This window comes from Microtus pennsylvanicus, chromosome 14 (assembly GCF_037038515.1).
Source record: "Microtus pennsylvanicus isolate mMicPen1 chromosome 14, mMicPen1.hap1, whole genome shotgun sequence".
NCBI lineage: Eukaryota > Metazoa > Chordata > Mammalia > Rodentia > Cricetidae > Microtus > Microtus pennsylvanicus.
This window is the reverse complement of record NC_134592.1, coordinates 50859095-50866143: the sequence shown is the minus strand read 5'-3', so window position 1 is coordinate 50866143 and position 7049 is coordinate 50859095. Positions and strand designations below refer to the sequence as shown.

Below are 7049 nucleotides of genomic sequence, written 5' to 3'. Positions count from 1 at the left end.
AAGGCGAGGCCATACCTGCAGATCTTGCCTGGCTCATGTGGAATGCCTGCTCAGCGAGCTGGTGGTTGCCACGAGGGAAATCTGGTGATCCCGAAAGATGTATGAAGAGACAACATGGCTAAGGTACACAGAGATAGGCAAGGAGATGCTTGCTTTTTCTAACTGACATTCACAGGCTAGAAATACAAATAAGAATGTTTTCAAATTTTACCATCCCAGCCTCCATCAGACTAAACTTTTGAGCCATCTAGAATGAGAACTGCCCAGATAATCCCAGCCAACCATCAGAATGAAATAGGCCATGATGTCACTCCTTTATTGTAGAGTTTTCCACATGAAAACATACAATAAATCTTTTTTTTTACTTTTGCAATTCAGTTAACTTTATTTAAATCGAAAAACATTTCCTAAAACTGTATTTAGCGTCAAGATCATTTATAAAAATCGCCAGTATTTCTAATGTAAAAAGTTTATGTAAAAAGAACCAGTTTTTACTTTGGAGTTTATTCTTTAAAAAAAATTGTGGAGAAGAGAAAGAAAAAGTAGGTTATTTACAGAAGATATCTACATATGTACTCAGGTACAAACTCGGTGACAGAAAAGACTTTAAAACATGCTGGCAGGTCAGAAGCAGTTCTCAAAGGGGATTAGTTGTCTCAGATTCTAGCAATGCCTAAGATCCTTCTTCATCTTCGATCTTGGGAGCCAAATAATGTTTTAAGTGTCTCATGTCAGAAATTTTGTATTCTACAACAAGAGGTACATCTGCAGACATACTGGGTGTTACCGTAGAAGACAGTGGTGTGCCTTTTGTGAAAAAGTTCATATACCTCTGTGCAAAAGTTAGCTGAACCGGGTCATTTATCTCTACGGTTACAGCTTCCTCCTCTTTATCAACTTTACTTGTTTGTGACAACTTAATGTGTCCATTTCCAAGCTCGTCACCCTGCTCTTTGCACAGGATATTACCGCAGCATCTCCAATATGGCTAAGGTCTCGGCATATGCGTGCGAATTCACCAGAAGGCATCTTCACTATACAGCTGTACTCCTGTTCAGGGATTCCAAGTTGCTCCATATCTAAGTCCATTAACTTCATTTCATAGTCTGAAACTTTCTCTTGATTTGGTGCTTCAAATACAAGCACTAAGGTATCAGCGTTATCTTCAGCCCTCGGTGTAATTATGTCTTCATTACCAGCACATTTTGGTATTTTGGACATGATGGTGAGGTTCATGCCCATGGCCAGGTTGCGGTTGCAGCAGTATGTGTTGAAGCCTTCGGAGCACAGAGTGAGCTGCACCAAGGAGATGTGCGAGGAATCCATGCTCTGCAGGTTCACGCTGCCCGAGCTGATGTCCCAGCAGGCCTAGTTGATGAGGTCTTTGAGAGCCTCCAACACCTTTTTCAGGATGGAACCCTGGACCAGGCAAGCCTCGAACATCGTGGCGGAATCGCGACAACTAGATGCTAGCTAGAGATTGACAGAAGCGGGGTCTGGCTGGCGAGCTCTCCTGGTTGGCCATGCAGAAGTGGCAGTGAAGACCCAGAGAGAACGACTGGAGCCCACTGTGCCCTCAACCGTTTAATGCCCAATAAATCTTTTCATACACAGTTATCAATAAGTTTACTGGCAAAAACATTAGGTTGCCCAATATACCTAATTCTCTTCTCTTTACATTTTTTTTGGGGGGGGGGAGAGGACACTGTGATAAAGGTTTGTCTCAACTCACTATATAGTGCAGGGAAACTTTCTGAGTCTTTAAACTATAGCTCTGAAGCATGCCTATAAGCTTTCACTGTAATAAGGGATTCTAAAAAATAATTTATGTAGTAGGTGTTTTTCTTGCATGTATATCTATGTACCACATTTATTCCAGTTGCTCATGAAGATCAAATGATAGGTTGGTAACTCAGGCATGTTACCAGCTTACTCTCACAATTAAATTAACCCATATTTCTATCTTAACTTTTCACAAAGCTCTTGACTTGTTCACTCATTTTACACACATTCTGTTTCCTTAGTGGTTGGCTGGAGTCTCTGACTCTGCTCTCCTTCTTCTCAGAGTCAGCTGTATCTGGGTGTCCTGCCTATTCTTCTTGTCTGGCTACTGACCTCTCAGCTTTTATTAACCAATGGGAGTAGTATATAATCACAGTGTACAGAAAGATTACTCCACAAACCTTACAGAGTAATCAACCAATTACTGATTTGACTTAAAGCCCAATCCATAACACGAACCCCATACCTGTCACTGCTTCCATGACCAAACACATGGAACCTAGGGTAAAACCAAATAATTCTGGTCTAAAGAAGGAAAAGCAGTGGTGCAATAGCTGCTGATGACATGATGCTGAATTGTAGACCAGTGCCTTATTCAGTAATCATCAGAGAAGTGTTCTCCTTCAACACATAAAAACAAATATACTGACGCACAGACATAATGTAGAGAGCCAGAAACATTGGCACACTGTTGTATGAGTCTGCTTGTTTGTTCCCAGCTGCTCAGTCCTGAAATAACCACGCACAAACTGTATTAATAAGTCACTACTTGGACTATTAGCTCTAGCTTCTCATTGGCTAGCTCTTACATATTAATTTAACCCATTTCTATTAATCTGTGTATTGTCACATGATTGTGGTTTACTGGGTAAATTTCCAATGGGTATCTGTCTTTGGTGGGGCTACATGGCTTCCCCCGACTCTCCCCTCTTTCTTCCAGCATTTGGTTTAGTATTTCCTGCCTAGCTCTGGTCTATCCTGCTATAGTTTCTTTATTAATCAATGGTAATCACAACATACAGAGGAGAATCCCACATCAGCACATTTAACCCAAAATGGGTGGTTTCCATCAAATGTTTCACCTCAGGGCTCAGGGAACTCCAGAGAAGAGGAAAGAAAAGAGTGTAACTTCAGGGGGGGAATGTTAAACCTGAAGTTAACTAAGAAGCTCCACCTGTTTACTTCCCCAACTATCAGATAACTTCCTGGGATTCTCAGAATTGTAGCTCTTGAAAGTCAACACCTACCTGAGGACCAAGTGACTTCCTGTGATTCTGAAAGTTGGAGATCTTGGAAACTAGCAACAAAGCCTCATGGGTAAGTATTTTGGCCTCTGGCTATTGCTTATATAAACGCTGCCAACACAGGTCTTGTGGCTACTTACCTGGAAAGTTTCCAGGTGATGGTCCTGGATGTATTCCATCTTGGTCAGTATTTAATATTCTTAACAAAGTCATGCTATATTTTACAATAAAGAAAAGATAAAAGAATGAATCACAGTAATAGCAAGAAGGGATAGAGGAAACCGAGAAACAAGGCACTCTTATCAACATGAACAGAATTCACAGAAACTGAAGAAGTGTGCAAAGGGCTTGCAAGGCACTCCACCAGGTCCTCTGCATATGTAGTATGCCTTCCAGTTTAGTATTTTCATGGGATTCCTGAGTATGCAAAAGAATGGGTCTCTGATTCTTGTGCCTTCTCTCGGGCTCTCTTTTCCAACTTTAATATGATAAGCTTTGTTTTATTATGTTTTTAAAAGAATGAATGAATGAATGAAAACCTAGCCACTAGGGTAAACTTTAATATATGAACTGTCATTTTATCTTCTGGGAGAGGGAAAATCAGTTTTCTTCATTATTCTGACATCAAGTATATCAATCATTCCAGGACAGGTCTCAAGTTCAGGAGTAGTTGACCAACTTTCAATGGACTCCACATTTTTTATTTTTGCTTGTTTGCTTGTGCTTTTATTTGGCTACAGTTTGGTGGTTTTTGCTTTTTTGTTTCACTTTCTGGGTGTGGTTTTATTTTGTTTTCTTGGTTTGGGGAGTTTGTGTTGGATTTTTTTAGAAAGAATCTAAAGTTGGGGGTAGGAGCAGAGGATCTGAAAGGACTTTGGAGAAGGTAAGAATATGATCAAAATATATTCAAATTTAAAAATTATTTTCAATGATAAAAATGTAATTAAAAATAAAAATGTCTACTTAGTATACAATATATGTCTATATGCAACACCAGTATATACTATAAAACATTGATTTTATATACTGTGCACTTTGTACAATGACTTACATTCATGAAATCTCTATTAGAAAATAGTTGAATCATTCTTCTAACTCCAAGTAAGTAATATGTTATTTCTTTTCTGCCTTCACAAACAGCTAAGACTCACATGTTAATTAATTAAAATTTGTAACATATGGGAAGTATTTAGGATTCTTAAGTATCAACTTCTAGATACAAATGTTAATAGCATTAGTGCTCTTTCAACATGAACAACACAGGTTGTAGATAATATGAAAGTTATTTGTTGAGCTGATTTCTCCTTCCCGGTGCATATTCTTTCATTTCAGAATCCATTTCACTTTAGGTTTCTTTACAAATGCACTGTTGACCTTATGAACTGCCACTCGTAAGGATTGGTCTTATAGTATTACTTCCTGCATCCTACGAGAATTTAGGATTATTGAACCTTCCTTTATTTAACTCTCCCAACAAATATCTCAGAATTTATTCTATTTCATCAAATCATTCTCCATATCAGGTCTATTCCAAAATTAATATTTTTGCATATTTTATTCTTTTTTACAGTTTTTATTCTGTAATTGTTTGTAGTGTTCTAATAATGACCCCCAAATTATAGAGAAAATCAATATTTTAAAACAACCATTTCTTTTGAGATAAATTATGGAACTCTAACTTTAGTTTGATTTCAAATTCTAATTGTGTAAAAACATTCCTACATCTCTAAAAGTGATTGGGTAATAAGTTTTATTCTCAGGGTTAAATTTTATCTTATCATTTAATCCAAAATATTATACTGAATAAAAAATGTATTCCAAAACAAAAAGAAAGGAGCAACTAAAAATTTGAACATGCTTATTTAATAACTTGCTGCCTTTTCTGCTGTTTTGAAGAATGAACTTTCAATAAATCACTGTAATACTGAGAACTGGAAAATTAGGCATCATCTTTATTTCAGGAAGCAGAGGCAGATGAATATATATCTGAGTTTGTGGTCATTGGTCTTCATAGTTGGTTTCAGGACAGCTAGGGCTACAAAAGAAAGCTTGCTTCAAATAATTTAGTAATTAGAACATCAGTGATTACAAAGATAGATAAGTGTTGATTTAAACACATGCACTATGAAAAAGTGATTTTCAATCCAGAGGGAAACACAGTGTAACTGTTCTTTACATGTTGGTGCTTTATCTTAAATATCTAGAAAAGAATTGTATTGTTTCTGGTATGCCATAGTGAATATAAATTACCATAGAGTATTATGTATATTAAAGTGCACAAAAGAGAGCAAATGGAATTAGCTCATCATAAAAACTGAGACAAATTTAAGTGATGAATATGACGGGATACCCTTTACATCTACCTGTCTGTACTCACATCTCATATGCTCAAATTTTCCTGATATATTTTATTAGTATGTGCAGACACCACATGCCATTGGAAAATTAAAACAAAAGTTAATATTATTTTTAGAAGTTTGAAAGGGAGTTCAGAGAATATAGTGTTTGCATTTGTTTTTCTCAGAAACAAGTTTATTAACATTTTTAGAATGAATTTTAAATTATTAATATCTTAAGGATTTCTCTTGTGTGTAAAATTCCCTTTCTTTAGACTAGAAAAATGTGCAAAAATACTCTTAATTAAAATATGTATTAAAAACTTAGTTTCTCAGTGGTATGCAATAGTGACAAAAAATACAAAAAAAAAAAGACTACAAATGTACAAAACTGATAGCTCCAAATTCTGACGTGTTTTATAAGATAACTTTAGTTAGTCACCAAAGGCAGTGGTTGAGACAATACAGGAAAACACTTGACTTAAGGAATATACACTATATATGATCAATATTATAGATTAACTTTATTTCAGGAAGCTATGCTGTATTTAGAGATATAGTAAGTATAATAATAATATATTCTCAAATATATTGACTTTATCTGCCTACCTCTAATGAGTGTAGTTTTCGGTCTTCCCACAAATAAAAAATTACATATAATTTTGAAATATATATCTTTTATCATAAAATTTCTTTATTTGCCTCATTGACCTCTTCTTTACTGCAAATATAACCGTATGTAAAATGACTCTAACATTTTCTTCTTCATATAACTGATTTCTTTTTTCTCATTACTTTCCATCCCTATTTAATTTTATATCTTCATTATTTTTACATTCTTCCTAAATAAAACTTCAAATGAAAGCCTTCTGAGAATTATGATGTTATACTACCTATCCAGATACTCTCTGTTATGGATATTATAGCTATGTTTATGCAAGGTGTAGTGGGTGAAAATCTATTAGTGAATTTTATGATCCTTTTTCCTGTAATGTACTGTTGATTTCTAATCACTCTTTGAAGTCGCTTTTCAATTTTATTCTTAAAACTGCTGAAGAATGTAAACTCAGCAATATAAAAAGAAATCTATGATTTGATATTCCTGAGTATGATAGCTATTTCTCAGAAGTAAAATTTTACCTCGGTACTGCTGATATTTTGTATGCCCTGAACTGTGAACAACTTGTATGAAAGTAAAAAAGAGAGCAGCTGAGAAAACACTCATATTCTATAGGGGTATTCAGAATCACTCTTTTCCCATTTCTGCATCATATACATAAAGGGGTACCCTTCTCAATAACAGTTGACAATAACCATGACTCTCCAGACCCTCCAATTTTAATTGCTCTTCCTCTTCTGATGCATTTATTTCCACTAACAGAATATGCCAGTCTGACATTCTTCATTGCTTCCAGTCTACCTCTTCATTTAAGTTTTGGACATTTTGATAATCATGTAACAAAAACTTGGACCATGCTGATCAAAACCAAAATAAAACAAAACAAAAACCAGAAGGAGTTGCTACATTTGATACTCATACTGATATAAGCATCTAGAGTATGGAATGTCATATCACATCTTTAAAATACGTGTCACTGACCAAGATCATAATTTTGTCATTATGCTTTATGTTTTGTTGAAATATCTACAGTAGACTGGTGAGATAGCTCAGCTATTAAGGCCACAT

General features: G+C 35.5%; 1 pseudogene; it reads right to left on the bottom strand.

The window, feature by feature from the left end:
- Positions 1 to 365: 365 nt before the first annotated feature.
- On the bottom strand, positions 366 to 1443 carry LOC142834695 (proliferating cell nuclear antigen pseudogene; annotated as a pseudogene).
- Between the last annotated feature and the right edge of the window lie 5606 nt (positions 1444 to 7049).